General features: G+C 40.8%; 1 protein-coding gene across 2 annotated transcripts in view; it reads right to left on the bottom strand.

Moving 5' to 3' along the window:
- The window catches only part of LOC135237907 (immunoglobulin superfamily member 21-like), a 240,079-nt gene that overhangs the window by 82,805 nt on the left and 140,348 nt on the right, over positions 1 to 16,926 (bottom strand). The gene's annotated exons all lie outside the window — the stretch shown is intronic.

The following is a 16,926-nucleotide window of genomic DNA, read 5'->3' as shown; positions in this document are numbered from 1 at the left end:
TTTGACACACCAGTGCAGTTGTAAAAAAAGAGAAACAAAGCTAAAAATAGGCATGAAATACTACATTTACATTTAGCAGACTTATCTAAAGCAGCATACATAGCTACATACATGCAACTGTAGGCAACAAACAATGCTGAACTATTATAAACTATTATGGGTAATTAAGAACGATGGTTCCAATTTATTACATAGTGAGCAAATTAAAGGAAACTTGCAGCTCTTTCCATTTAATAGGAGTTCTTGAACCAAGAAACCAATTTTCTATTTTCTTCCTTCTTCCCATCATCCCTGCATCACACAAAAGCCTCCCTCTGTCCTGCAAAATGCCAGGGAACCTGAAACCTCCAGCTGATAATTGATGTTGGCTTTAGTTCGGTGATGGCTCAATTTGACCCTCACGGTATTGCTTTGGTCTGTACCAGTCCGTAGAGGAGAGTGAGATATTTATCTCAGCCCATTTGTCACACTAAAACACGTTTTAGACAACACAAGAACAGGGGGACAAAATTGGAGGATTTCAGTTTGTCCTGTGGAGAGGTTTTCTAATTGCCAAGACATTTGTCATCGCATTTGAAAGTTGCTTCCCCGGACAATAGGGTCCTGCTAGCAAGGTCTTTTTAATGGGTGCTATAATAAATTGCTTCAAAGCAGAGGTCATTTACACAGTGGCAAGCTCCTTATAACAAATGTAGCCACTCGCACATATTACAACCAATTTTTATATTTGTTATGCATAATGATAATTTCTGCAAATTTCTCGCAATATTACATACCATGCAATGCTAAATAAATTAATTCTCAAAAGAAAAATGACATATGACCATTTATGGTGTGGCTGTTTCCCATGGCTCATTAGAGAAAGCATACATGACCATGGGAGAAACATTGTAAAGGAATAGAACACAAAACATTATAATATTGTAATAGGAATCAATCATATGCCCTCGCTTTTGTTACATTACTTCAATGCCATGAATATGGTTGGTTTGACTTCACAATCAGCTGGTATACGTGCATACAGTTATACAGTTCAGGATTTTTAAGATATGATTATTATCATTTTTTATTTATTCATAATAAACTGCATAATGGCTCCTGGAAAAATAAGTGATATTCAGTAAAGGCAGGTGGGACAAGGGAGTATAAAGGATTATTTTGAGACTGGCCACCAGGAACAAGGAGATGGCAGAACTGAAAAGGGTCACAACAAGGACAAAGTTGGTGCAGTCGTGAAGTACAAATTAGAAATCCAGAGGAAGCCAAGCCTCAAAGCAAAGTGGTGGTACCGTACAACGCAGGAGTTTGTCATGACCCCCCCCCCCCCCCCCTCCCCTCCAACATGCACCACTCCCCTTTCTCCTGCTGGAGTTAAATAGTGGGGTGAGGGGGTGGGGAGTGCAAGCATTGGGATGGCAGGCACACCCCATTCTTATACACCACTGAGAGTTTGGCACTTTCCAGGGTTTCTCACTGAAATAACCACAATAACCGCAGACTCTCGGCCCAGAGATTCTGACCTCATGAATACACACAGAATTCAGATACAACTTCACATGTCCACACAATAAAGCCCCAGACTTGGGTTATTTCATGTTTTTTCCTTCTTCTTTTTCCTGCCGATTTCATCATGACAAATGATCCAGTCTCAGAATCAATAATTCTCTCCACTGGGTCCAAGGCCTGACTTGAACGCAATGGTGCTGAGGCAGGACCTGAAATGAGCAGTTCGGGCTTGAAAATCAACTAATTTTTATGAATTAAAGCAGTTCTGCACAGAAGAGTGGGCTAAAATTCCTCCACAGTAATGTGAAACACTGATATAAAATTGTAGGAAGTGTCTGGTTGCACGTATTGCTCCTAAAGTTGGTGCAAGCAGTTATTAAGTTTAAGGGGGAAGTTACTTTTTCCAAATGGCTGACATGGGTGTTTGATAACTTTTTTCAATAAATAAATGAACTCATAATTTAAAAATGTTCTTTGTGTTTGTCTAATATTACATTTTGTTTAAAGATCTGAAACCATTCAGTGTGACAAATACAAAATAATAGAGGAAATCAGGAATGGGGAAAATACTTTTTCATGGCACCATACTAGAGGCCTGTTTGAAAACTGTTCACAAGTACTTTTATAAATTTTTTAATAATATTCTGGGGGAAAAAAATCACACAGCCTTAAACGTCCCTTCATCCACTGTCCCTATAAGAACACACACTGGTAGTCCAAATGGTAATCTCTGCTTTCCGACTTCTTTCCGAGTTCTGCCTGGGTGGACAGGACACAGAAGTTTCAGCCTGTGGCTTCTCATGCTTTTGTAATTAAAGCTGATCTCCTGCATCTAAACCTTTTAACTCCATAGGACCCAAATCGGCCTCTCCTTCCAGCTAGTCTGTTTCTAACTGAGTTCAGCTTTTCACCTTATTATGCAGGGTTACCTCCCCACAAAGCAGTATCCCCATGGGAGTGCCAGCCATTGTTGCTAATCATTTAGTTTCAGCTAAATCAGTTATACATGAGCCAGGAACATCCTGTACTACAACAAGAAACAGAAATCATAACCCAGGTGAAGGGTAAAGTTTAACTAGGCAGACACAAATTATAGTCCAGAAATTCATGGTTCATGCAAGTCATGCTTCAGTGCATGATAATTCTCACAAGCCTATCAAACAATAGCTGTGTAGACCCCCAAACCAGCTTAACTCATTTCAAAAATACAATAACTATATTGCATTAATTGTATTAAATTGTAAGGTTAGCCCTATATGTAATGTTTTGTAAATATAATGTAGAAATCAGGTTTCAGTTTGTTTTGTCTGTAACCTTTCCTTAAAAGGAAAGTCTGACCACATTTCCTGCTGTAAAACTGATGAGATCAAAAATTAAAACAAATAGTAACAGTGTCACAATGTTGTATTTCTTCCAGCTCATAGAGAACACTGAATAAAACAATAATGAGAGAAAGCAAGAGAGTAGAATTTTACCTGCAAATTATCAGGATTTTCAATGGCATATATGCCTCTCAAACATTATGCTATTTAAGCTCACATACATAATAAACACATTTCTTTCTAGAATTCATTGGTCTGTGGATTGAAAAACAGCGCATGGCTTAAAGCCTAGATCTGTTCAATTGAGCCCTCATAAAGATTTTTCTCAACATGGTCCTGCTGAAATGGAATTAATATCAATATAATCATTTTCAAATCATGTCTCACAGGAGGAGCAGAGGTAGTCCACGGTATCGCTACGGACGCAATTCTAATATTTGATTGACATGTCTGTGAACTGTCCCCGTGGAAGCGGGCCCTTTTATCCCAGCTCTCCCCCACTGGCATTTCCAGGAGGAAGTACTCAGCGGGAAGCCTCTGTTAAACCTCCACTGACAGCAACACATACTCAGACTACTCGCGCTACATCACCATCACTTGTCAAACAGGAGACCCATCAGTCATAAAAAGTACTCACTGGACACACTCACATGTATTGTGCTTGATGTACATGCGCACGTGCGAATCCCACACACGTACACATGGGCACTGCACTCTTGCATTCTTACCCAAATACATGTACAGGTTTCATGGTAAGCACTATGCTTACATAGCTTCTCACAACAGGCAGGCAAGCGCACGCACGCACACAAGCACGCACACACATTCATACCTGTGCTCGTACACACACCATAAGGTGAACAGTGGCAATATAGCTCGGCAGCACTTAAGACAGCCTCCTCATCTATCTGTGGTATGGAGCAGGGCTTAAGGAAGTCTTCATAATCACTGGGTTGCATGTTTGAAAAGTGCAAGGTACAATTTTGCTGTGCAAGGCACTTAAATTTCTCAGGTAAATATCACAGCTGTGGAAAAGGATAATACATGAATCTAAGTTTCCTGGATAAAAGTGGTTGCTAAGCAAACAGATAATGTAACATAATCGTCCGATCTCAATTTCAGTCCATCAGCCTGTTGGGGGCCTAAGGCAGCTCCACCAGATATATTGCAGACCATCAGTAGAATCAAGAAGGAAGTATAGATCATAGGGAGATGTGAATGAGACAGCTATTTTGCCCCTTTTCTTTAATGAGCCAATGAGATTCTTACTAACGATCATTACCAGAGCGCAGACAGTCTGACTTGCATGCTTCCAAAAAAAGGCTCTTTGAAAATGGAGGCACTTTAGAACCACTGGAACTCCAGCCAGTTGTATCAATATTAAACACAGTCAGACTGCGTTAGTGTTAAGTCAGAAGAAGACCGTAAAGGCAACAGTTTCACAGGGGAGTACTCTTCAACATAGACTGTGGGATTACAAATACAACCACAGCGGTTGTCTCAGAATCTCTCTCCCTTGTTTTTGGAAAGGGAAGTCGCAGTATATATGATTGTTTCCAGCAAATTTAATCCTAGATTATGTTCTAGGCCAACAGTTTTTGTTGAAATGAATTTGTTGCCTCCAGCAGGAGCTCAACCACACACGATTGATTCACAAAGGACCACCTGACTATTGGTTTGCTGGCAATACACCTTCCCAGAAATTGGGTAGACTAATCTCAAATTAAAGTTTCAACCTGGACAGACTCACAGTACCATGAATTTATGAGCCTGGCAAGTGAGTCTGACTAAGAAAGAGAGAAAATATTTGATTATCCCAACACTTGACCATTGGATCACTGATTGTTCACTTTTCCTAGCATTCAAATCCTTATTAATAATGAAACTTGAGTCTTGTACTCTCATTAATCAATATTCAGAAAGTTTGTGCACATAAATGGAGAGAGGGGCTTTGGAGGGAGAGCAGAGAGGAGGGGATGGCTGGTGGAACTTTTTTAATTTTTCAAAATCTAGCGCTAGTTTCTCTGAACTTACATACTGCATGTTTAAAATCTCTTTACCAAAAGTAAAACAATGTGGGGTCAAACAGTAATGAAGGTGTCATTCAACAGGGGGGCGATATTTCAACTGAGGTGTGGCACTGTCATACCCATAAGTATTCCTTTTTTTCCTCATTTACAGCCAAATTTATAAGCATAACTCTGCCACTCTGGGGAAAATGTTCCCTTGTCTTTGTTGTCCTTAAAGAAACCTCATGTTTCCATTGGGTTTGTGTGGAGGCACACACTAAGTCCCCTGCTGCCCCTGGCCACAAGAATCTCTCTCCCCCTTGTAATGCAAATGTCACAAACAGCCTCTGATCCACTCCTAATCACTAAGTAATCACTCTCGTGTTTGATCATTCTGTGATAGTGAAATGGATTTGGGAAAAATCTGCGGTCGGACTGGTGCCACGCTCACTTCTGCACCGCGGCAGGTTCACAGGCCTGTGCTGTGCAGGGAGGCGTGAGCGTGGCTTCAGATTCCAGGCTCTACAGTCTGCCTCCGGTATCACCGCGCACGCAAAACGACGCTGATGCAATTCAACCGCGTCGCCCATTCTCTCTGAAGGGCACAGGGGGCTGTTCTCTGAAACAGTGTAACTATGCTGATGATTATGATTTAATTTGCACATGTGATTATTGCACGAAACAAACTGGAAAGGTTTATAGCAAAACAAGTCAGGTAGGTGAAAATAAACCTCAGACTCAGCTAAAAAAGGTCAATTTAATTTGAACATAGTTTTATCAATTTGTCTTACATATAAAGAAATGGGCATAATTTTGTTTGACTTCTACATTCATTACATACGACATCTACAATAGAAAAAATTTAGTCTTAATGATGTATTATACTAATATGCAGTATCTTCAAGAATACTGGAGAGTGTCAAGTTTGTCAAGCTTGTCTGTCACACCAGATACTATTTAATTTTAACTTACACTATTTTGAGACATTTACGTAATGGAATATACAAATTCATTTGTAAAATTGTGACATAAAAAATATAAAGAAACTTACAGGAAATGATATTTTGAGCTACAGTAGTTATGGTGACTGATCTAATTTTTATGAGTTGAATCCTGTGGTCACTATAGTATTGAATACAAGAAAGTGCAAGAGAGTGCATTAAGAAGAAATTACAGTTCATAGACCTACAACGTCAGAGCACCATAATGTTTTGGACAAATGGCTATATATATACAGTTGAGGCCAAAAGTTTACATACACCTAGGCTAAAGATATTTTCACAACTCAGCACATTTCATGTTACCATACATTTATTTTGGCAAATCAATTCGGGAATATACATTGTTCACATCAGAGGTAATTTTAAAACACTCGATTTTAATTCACTATATCAGAATTCCAGTGGGTAAAAAGTTGACATACACCAAGTCTCTTTAAACAGTCTGGAAGACTCCAGAAATTGATGTAATAATAGTCATAATTAGGAGTTAATTGGGAGTTAATTGGCACCTGTGGCTGTATTTAAGGGCCTACCTTTAGAGCCACTGCCTTCTTGCCCTTGATACCATGGGGAAATCCAAGCAACTCAGAAAAAAAATTGTGGTCCTCCACAAGTTCGGTTCGTCCTTAGGAGCAATTTCCAAACAACTGATGGTACTACGAGCACCAACAATTGTATGCAAATTTAAAAATCTTGGGACCACAGACACTGCATTGTTCAGGAAGGAGGCTCAAATTAACTAGGTGTGTGTAGCAAAAACTACTGTGCAATATATGTATGTGATAAATATGTCACATAACACAAAGCATTTATTACAATGAGACATTTAAAAAGATGTGTCATCAGTTGGAACATTTTAAAGCCCCCGGACACACATAGAATCCTGTGTAATAGTTTCCTCAGCATATTTAGACTCCTGTAGAGTTTTTTTTTTTTTTTCTTTACAGACAAACAACAACAGTGAAAGTTAAAAGGTCAGAGCACCAAAAACTGACATTTTCCCCCTCTGACCTGCTGGCACTAATGCAACACGTAGGTGCAGGTAGATGATATAGACCCTGTATTACAGAAACAGCACATGACCACGTGATCATTTCTCTGTGATCATATTCCGTATATACAGCTTAACTGCATCTAAAAAGAAAATGGCACATAACCCTTCATTCATTTAGGCCATTCGAGCATCCTTCAAGGTAAAGGTAGCATTTGTCATTCGGTCGTAATCAACTCACGAGCCAGGTGAGTGATTGCGATGACTGCGTCAGTGTGTTCTCTCAGTGCCTAACGCTTGGTTAATTCCCACGCGTTCTACCTTTATTTCTCTATTCTTCTAATGTCATTAAAGCTCAGTCACATGGTGTACAAGCAATGTGCATAGATCTCATTATCCTTAACAAAACAGCAATGAGTAGCAAGTTCAGTGGAAATAATCAGCTCGCAGAGTCCTTCATGGGAAATCATCATCAGACATGGCTCAGAGACACTTAATAAACCCCCCTCAGGGAAAGAAACATTCCAGCTTTTCTCTCCTCTTAAACACAGATCACACATTTGTGCTCCTATCTTACAGATTCCACTTTGTCACATGGTGCGGTCCATTAACAAGGCCAGACCCCATTAGAGAGCGACATCACAGACAGGCAACAGTGTGCGCAACAGCGATGCGGTGTGAATGAAATTGGATGTGGCTACCGACATTGTCAGATCTCAGAGAGGAGTTAGACCCTATTATGGCGGTAATGGGTTCGAGGGATTCATGTCTGCAAGCAGTTGTTTACTCACTGGGAAATATCAGCGGATATCACACAATCGGCAAGATCATTAATTGCAGTTTCATCGCCGTTTTTGTTTTGATTTTTTTGGGCTCTGCATGGAGCACTGGATTCTTGCATTTCATTTTCAAGCCATTGCTTGTCATTGGTTCTTAAAATGAGTAACTTTTTTAGTTTGAATGATAATTTCATGAGAGAGAGAGGAAGAAAGAGTCATGTACAAAGGACACTCCTCAGCACCCAACACATTCTGCAGTCTTTCTGATTTCCCACAAGAATAGGCCTGAAACATTAAACTACAATAGAATCAGTTAGGCACATGCACAGACAAATTGCCTGATATAAATTCAGCTTCCATCCTCTTTTTCCTTCCATAGCCTAAACTTCCTTGCTTTGAATTAAGGCACATGTTTAAATACATATACTGTATCGCAAGTGTAGCCTTACAGCTCTTTATATACAGAATTTGGGAAATAAAAATATTGTTTTTATTTATTTTTTTTTAGTCCCAGGCATATTCTGAAGAAGAAACAAGACTAACTTGATTGAAGAGAGAAATTGCAAATGACAAAATGACTCCTGAGGAGAGGAACAGCGGGGTTTACACACGTTAAAAGCCTGCAGGATCACGGTGTATGTATGCCTTGCACAAACCAACACCGCGCGCCAAGGCTCCGGTTGCCATGGCAACAAAGTCCCCTCTTTCACCGACTAAGATTGTGAATCTGATTTCACCTTTTCTTTCCTGGTTGTGGAAACAGGTCACTGTCTGCTGAAACCGACAGCTTTCCAGCCTAACCATGGCTGAGGACTAACTGGCACTCCTGCAGGGTGGACGCTCATAAGGGGGTAACTGGATGCTGTGACCTGGTGAGGAGGTTGCTGTGGGAAAAGCTGTGGACAGGCCTGCTGATTCTTGTTGTGTTATCTCGCCGGGAGCCGGGCATTTGCATACCGCGATCATGTGCGTTGGTGTCAGTCCCGATATAATAGGATTTATTTAAACGTGGGCCACGCAGCTCCACCCTTGGTGCTGCTGAGATGCTGTGGTATCAGTGCAGAGCCAGAAACAGGAGGAGCAAAGACTCCTGTAATGTGTGCAAGCACAACCATTGTCTGTGGCAACAAGTAATTAGGTCGCATGGCGCTCTCCGAATGACCCAGCGCTTATGTATTCTGGGTGGCAGCGTTTCAGGGAGTGGCTAAGGAACAAGCTTTTCCACGTAAATACACCGGCTAATATAACTAGCTGATCAGCATGCTATGAACCTCACAGTATCTGCACTGCATCTGGCCTATAAATAAATGGAAGCCCATAAAAAAAAAGAACAAATGCCGTGTTTTATTGTATTAATCTGACCTCCCTCCCAGATTCCTAGAGTCGACAGTTCAGAGAGAGATGAAAGCCTTGCTGGACTGCAGAACCGCAGGGGAAGAATTAGGAGGCATGAAAAACATCAGGACTGGAAAGCAGGCAACTCCGGCAGTGACATATGCTTTGTGTGTTGTTGGTCATATTTGTCATTGGAGCCGCCAGTTTTACTCATTCTGTAGGCTGCTCTGTGGAAGTCTTGCTGCTCCAAGGCTCAGAAACAACAATAATAGTAGGAAAGCATGGATTGCTAAGCATCACATGGAGAGGCATAACGTACGGGCAGTCTGATAGCCTATTGTTCCTGTACAGCCAGCAAGCATTTCATAGCTTTTCCATCCCAGGCGTAAGGCTTTTCAGACACCGTGAACAGGCTATGTGTTGGAGGATATAAAAGTGCCACGAGGAAGATGGATTTTTCTCCTCAAAACCTTGAGAAAACGCGATCCTCCCGATTGCAAGGTGAATGGAGAGAATGCAGCCATGTTGCATCTGTTCAGATTTTATTTTGATACCCCAGGGGCCCTCTGCAGTGCACTTGTCAAAAGAGACAGAAGGAGAGGGATAGACAGAAAAAAAGAAGGGGAAGCGAAGGAGGGTGGGTGAGGAAAAAAAGCCAGACAGGGAAAACGAGGGAGAGAGTGAGCTCCAGCTTGCGAACTAATTCAGACACTTCAAGTGGACATGGCAAGCGTGTCAATCTGAACAATTTCACGGGTCTAAGTGCTGGTTCCCTGTTAGTCAGAAACACAATGAACCACTGTGAACTGAAATGCGAGGGGTGTATTTGACATACGTTGGCCATGCTGTACACTGGGTCCTGCCTTATACAGTCCATACCCTAACTTGAATATTCTTTCAAATATCACAATTGCCCTGCAAGGTGAAGTGGACTGAGAACTACAGTGATGATGAACTATGATGAAATCACTGCATATTGTTAAATGCTGTTAAATGTTTGTGTGTTTGTTAAATGGCTGTCGGCAGCCATAGAACATGTACCCTGCTTTTACCAATTGGCTGAAGCTAAGCAGGTGAGAGATTGGTTAATATTGGGATGAAACTCCAGGGAAAACCAAGTTGCTGCTGGAAATGTTGCTGGTGGGCCAGTAGGGGGCAATCTTCCCTCTGGTTAAATAAACGCCCATACCCCAGTGCAGTGATAGAGACACTGTGTTGTAGGAAACAGTTTAATCGAGGTTTTGACTCACTGAGGTGATCAATGATCCCACAACAGTTATCAAAAGAATAGGGGGATCCCAGGTGTCCTGGCTAAATTCTCAACCTGCTTTTAATTGGCTAAAAATCGTTCTCTTCCTCTCCACCTCAGCTGAAGTACGGTGACTGGTGCAAAATTGCACCCAGGTGGGTGCTACACATTGGTGGTGGTTGAGGAGAGTTTCCCCCTGATCACTGTAAAGTACTTGGAGTTTGAGAAAAGTGTTATATACTGTAAATGCAAGCCATTATATTGCACTAATACAGTACTTCAGTGGTTAATAATAGAACGCCTAGCATCTTCATCAAATGTGTCCAGTTGCTTCCTCTTTAATGTGTGAATTTGCCTTATTTGAGTATTCATGCTCCACCTGTACTCATCTGTTTAATAAGTTCAGGTTCTCAGTGGGGATCTCTATGGACTCCCGTCCATAGACTTATGAATACAGTGCAAATCGCACCACTGCAATCCAAACCACACTTCAGACACGTCCCACATATAAAACATCATGGTGTGAAATTTGACGTATGATGAGTGTACATGGCAAGCGATACTTTATTTACCATACAATATGTATGTGATCAACATGTTCATGGTTTCTCAGTTCTTCTCACTGACACATGCCTTAGCTTCTGTGTGATTGGCTACACATACTGTATAGAATATAAGCAAGAGGGGGGACCGTCAACTGTGGCCGGTAGCTCCATAGGGTGACACAAAATTGATTTGCGTCGCCCGGAGCATGGGAGGGTTCAGTCGGCTAGGGGTCTGTGTTCACTGCTATCTAGTGACCGTCTGGTTGAACAGGTGCCCGTGGACTGCTTGGAAAAAGCCACATATGAAAGGTCTTCCTCCGATTCCGCTCAATGTGAGCTTAGCTGTAGTTGGCGCGGTGAAAAGAAGCAGCTGGCATGGAGGATTGTGGGTGTCTACACTCTCCTGAACTGGCAGTGAGGTTCGCAGTATGAGCACGGTACGTATAAATGTAAAGAAATAACGTCATAATGTGCTGTCTTTACATTATGTAATCATACTGTAAAGAAAGCACCAAAGCAGAAGCCAGGGTTCATATCATCAAGGCTGTCATGCAATATAAAGTATGTCAGTCAACACGGAACACAGAAAGCAGAACTGCATCTACGCCAGGGGTGATTTGCAGTCAAAGCATTCATAGTCTTTATTAAGAACATTTTGTTAAATGCAGGCGCAGCACAAATTTAAACCCCTTTGTTATAATAAATACGCCCATCACTATGGGTATACCTGTATCTAATGTAAATAAAATGAATCCATAAATTATGTGTATCGTCATTATTCCCACATTGTAAACAATGTTTAATGTCTCCTTTAAAACACAACATTGTGGTACTAAATATGCAGCACTCTGAAACTCCAAAATGCCATTAACATAGGCGAAGGGGAGCAATGATTTACGTGTGCTCTGAGCAAAAACATCCTCAAGCTATTCCTTTCTCTTTCAATTCACACAGGCTTGTGCTCCCCGGAGCACTTTAAAAACACTGCAGAAAAGAGTGGAGAGTTAAATTTTCCCACAAAAAGCTTTTGCAGAAAAGTACAGGGCAGCCAACAAATAACAGTGCTAGATCTTGCGTAAGGCTGGACCCTGAAGACATGTTGGTGGCAGGTAATGCAGAACGACACCTCTGCACGCAGGCAGGTAGAAGTGCAGTGTTCACAGGCATTGCTGTAGCCCCCCCTTTCCCCCGAAGTGAGAGGAGAGGTTCACATAATAAATACAAACACAGCATGAGGTGAAAAGGAGAGCTTTTTGGCAAGGATGACTCTCCACGGTCCTCTCTTGCCTTCAACTCTGAAGACCGCATGTGATGGCTTGAAAATGATGTGACAGATTCTCATTTCCATCTGCATACTTCCAATATGACACATTATCATAATATCAAAGACAGCTTGATGTTACTATGCATCTGTCATTCAGGCTGAAATATTTGGCTTGCTAGCGATTGAAAGGCAGTATCACTGTTCACAAGGCCTCGGATGAAGTATTGTATACTCCAGAGGATTTATTTTTAATGTTTTTTTATCAGAAATTGTAACTATTTCAGGAATATTTTGTAATGTAAGATATACAAACATATTATTACAGATAAATGCAACAGTATCGGGATAGTGACACCATTTTTGTTGTTTTGGCTGTATACTCCAGCACACTGGATTTGAAATAAAACAATATAACCATGTCACTGACTGATTTATTCTGATTTTTCAGCCTCATGATGGCCTGATTTCTTGGCATTGACACTTTAGTTCTCATGTTCAGAGACATCAGTGGCAGACTCCAAATGCACATTCCACAACGAGAATCAATGCTAGACCTTTAGTTAGCTTTCTTGTGCATGAACTAATGATGCAAAGACACATAGCTGGCCAAGAAACTGCTCAGAGAATACAACTGCCCAATTATATTTGCTCCCCCTAAAATCGAGGACAATGTATAAAAAGGACTGTAATTCCTACAAAGATCACACTCAACGTGGATGCAAATGCCCTCAAATCAAATTAAAGCTTACACACTGCACATCAACATTATATTCATTGTTTTATTTCCGATACAATGTGCTGGAGAACAAAGACAAAAAAAAAAAAAAAATTCTGCCTCTGTCCCAAATTATATATGATGCCTATAAGAGGAAAAGATCTCCTTTCTCATTTATTTATTTAAATGTACAATGAATGAAACAACATCAAAACCACAAATCCACGGCTGGTTGGCTCATCCAAAAAAGGCACCAAGGATGAGCCTCATGGCCCGGAATCAAATCCGGACTGTGCCTTTGCTGATTGGCCAGTTGCTCAACAGGGCAGCGTGCAATTTCCAATTGTAACACCCAGGGTATGGGAGGGTTCACTTGGTTAGGGGTCCGAGTTCATTGGTATCTAGTGATCCCTGCTGGTCCACGGAGCGCCCATGGACTGCTCGCTAGAGCCGCATATGAAAGGTCTTCCTCCGACTCTGCTCTGTGTGAGCTTAGCTGCAGTCTGCAGCTAGCAAGACCGCGTGTTTTGGAGGAGAACCATGGATGTTTGCACTTTCCTGAATCAGCAGTGGGGTCCGCATATGAATGGGGCTGTGGATGCAGATTACTGGCCACTCCAGATTGGGGTGGGAATTAAATATGCTCACCCCCACGCTGGGTACCAAAGCTATGAAAAAATAAATAAAGAAAGTCAAATAAATAAAGAACTACCACAATAAAATCCTGTGCCCACTCAAACTTATCAAATCTGAGTAAACAGACCAATTTATAAAAGCAAGAGAGAAAAAAAGCTTTTTTTTTAGTTAACCAGGGAGGTCAAGAGAAAAAGATCATTTCAGCTTCATGGATAGGCAACACATGAACCAAAAAAAAGTACTGTTCACTGTGCTCACACACATTCATACAGGATGTAAACCAATAATTACATTAATTTCATATTAATAAATTCAGTCTATATTCAGTGATTTCTATTGAATGTAGAATACTGAATCTATTATTTCAGCTTCCTCTACTCGACAGCTTCCAGTATCAGTACCAGTATCTGAGCTGTTTGCTGTTGCCGTGAGGTGCGAGTTGAGAGAGCAGCCCTGCCAAGGTAGACGTTACGAATTTCTCAAACAGAATTTTTTAAGAGCGCGGTAATGAACGAGGGAAACCACCGGATCTTTAATTCACGCTTCCGACTCTTCCCGCTGGCTTCGATTAAGATACCGCAATTCCCACGGCGGGCATCAGCCTCAAATGCATCTTGAAGGGAAGGAGAGAGAAAAATAAAGCGCGGAGAAGACGGCAGTTTAGTCGAATAAAAGGTCGAGATTAAAGAGGCACTGGCAGCCGAGCGTGGATAATTGATTTATAATGTATTAGCGGTTGCAGAAAGCAGGAGTCGCCGGGGACGCGCGGCTGCTTCTGCCGGGCTCACCTCTGCCTCTCTTCCGCAGCCGCCGTTTGATGATGACAGCTCCGGTCTCCCAAGGCCTCTTTTAACGCTACAGCTGTCAATACAAACACCGCTTCTCTTCCTCTCCGGTAAACTGCAATGTAAGGCTTACTTCGGCCCCTGCTCTGTTTCATTATTCATGGCTTTTCCTCTTAAACAGCCTTGGACTTAAAAGGCATTCAGGGTCACACTGCCAAGAAATAAGAGCTCAGGTATTTAAAGGGTTTTGTTGGACCAAGAGTATAAAATGTTTTATTTTTTATTTTATAAAATTGGCTTTTACTTGGGGTTCATTTCCAGAAAACCAGAGATTGATAAAATAATTTTGAGCATGAGTTATTTACATATTTACATGCAACAGATATATGGCATATGTATGCATGTGTGCGTGGGCACACACACACAGCCTTGGCACAGTTATATATAATAATTTATATTACATATTTTTTTATCACATTTATAATAATATATTGAATATTTTTATAGGCCATTGATGCCCTTTAAACACAAGTCAGATTATTAAACCAATCCTTAACTTTAACTGTAACTCTAAATCGTAATTGTACACTTCTTTCCAAGCTACCTTTTGTAGCTTTGTAAATTTTGTAAGTATGCAGACACTACCCCGACTGTGTCCCTGTAAATAAATGAATCTCTGGCACTGCCATTAGTGAAATGAGGCAGAGACAATCACAGTGTCGCTAGTAACACCAAGAGAAGGAAACTACCTCATTTATTTTTGTTAGTCAAGGATTCCACTTTTAAAAATCGCAGTATACATAATCTATACATAACAGTATATGTGGGAATAAGATCTGTTTTTCATTGTAGCAGCAGAAAAATGCAGTACTTATACAGTTGTACTTGATGATTAAGACTCACTGTTCCTCTTGATCTTAAAAAAATTCCAGAAACTTGGTTTACAGTGTTTTTAGCAAGTTTGAGCCTGTTGATTGTAATTGATTAGCTATATATAGATATTAACACTATACTGTAGATATTTTTATCTAAAATAAAAAGATACAAAACAAACAAAACCTCTGTATCCATATTCAATAGAACTATTCAACTCTTTCAAATAATTGATGATACCAAGGTTATTCAGTAAAGTTCCATAAATATTTCTTTGTCCTGTCTAGAAATATCAGGATTTGTAAAGGTGAGCTCAGCAGACAATTGATTTTTAAAGACAGTTGGAACAGAAATCCAAGATAGACAAACCCTGTGGGAGTGGCTATCTTATTCGATAGTCTCCTCCATTGCAGGTCTGTTCATCTTGTCTCTCTCTGACCCGCATTCACACAGAAAGCAATTTGATCAACCTGTTGCCGGAAGTCCATTCATTTTCTATAAAGCTGAGTGACCTGAGCAACTGGGCAACTGAGCAACAAAAGTTGCTCAAGAAATATTGTCCACAGTTTATCTTTTTGCAGGCTTCGCCCATCAAAAGCAAATCAGGGTTTCTGGCTTCATGTTTCTCCAGCAAATATAATACCATTTTGTGAATAATTGCTCCGCTAGGCTTCACTCATTGCACTGGAGGAGACACTAAAATCTTAAAGGCTAGACAGCAGACTACATGGCCAATATGTGGCTTCTACAAAAATCAGTTACATTGACACCAAAACACATTGAGTCTTCTAAACCACTAGACAGCTGGCTATTTCTAACAATCTATCTAACTATGTCACAAGCTAGATAACGTTAGCTATTAAGATTGAGATTGCTAGCTAGGTAGCTTACTAGTGACAGAGATATATAAAGGGGAGTGTTCAAGTGTCCCTGAGCAAGACACCTAACCCCTAATTGCTCCCAACGATCTGACTGGTGCCTTGCATGGCAGCCTTTCACCGTTGGCCTGTGAGTGTGTGTGTGATTGGGTGAGTGAGAGGCACCAATTGTGTGTGTGTGATTGGGTGAGTGAGAGGCACCAATTGTAAAGGGCTTTGGATATATAAATATATAGATAAAAGTGCTATATAAATGCAGTCCATATAAATACAGATCACTAGCTACTGTAGCTAGCAAGGTGGCAGTTACAAATAATAATTATCACTGTAATGACATAACTATAGAAACTAAAGGACCGGCTATATGGCAGATATATGTCTTTAGCCGTCTTTATACTTCTACACCGGATAAGAATGCCAGATCAGAGCCGGGAAACAATGACCGGTTTACACAGCTGACAGCTGATGGAATGTTTACATGGCTTGTTACCATGGCAACGGCCCAGCATTTCTCTGGTTTTACTTGACACGGAACTAAACTCCACCAATTACCTGGTATTTGTGCTCTGTCTGAAGGTGGCTTTTGACAGATAATGACGTTATTTCTCTTCAAAAATGTGTAGCTGCACAAGAGGACACAATGTCACAGAACTGACAAAAAAATTGAAAAAATCACAGAACCCATGACATCCGTGACTTTCGAGGCGCCCAGCCTCAACTATGACTCTTAAATGTTCAGAAATGGTGTTAGAACTTATATTTTAGTGTAAATATGTACACAGTACTGCGTAAGTACAAAGATCACAATATTATATCATCAACTTTAAATAATAGACAGGTCATATTTCAAGATTACATATTTTGCAAGCAAAACAAGGGGATCTGACATAATAGCATTTGCAATCAGCACAGACAGTCACTGCTAAACAAATGGCGCAGGCTACAGATTTGCAGATGGTTCATTGACATTTGACTAGATAAGGGCCTGCATGTGACCTCTCTAGAATACATTTTTTATTCAAAACAACGGCTCTGTGC

This window comes from Anguilla rostrata, chromosome 13 (assembly GCF_018555375.3).
Source record: "Anguilla rostrata isolate EN2019 chromosome 13, ASM1855537v3, whole genome shotgun sequence".
Taxonomy (NCBI): Eukaryota; Metazoa; Chordata; class Actinopteri; order Anguilliformes; family Anguillidae; genus Anguilla; species Anguilla rostrata.
This window is presented reverse-complemented; position numbering and strand designations above follow the sequence as displayed.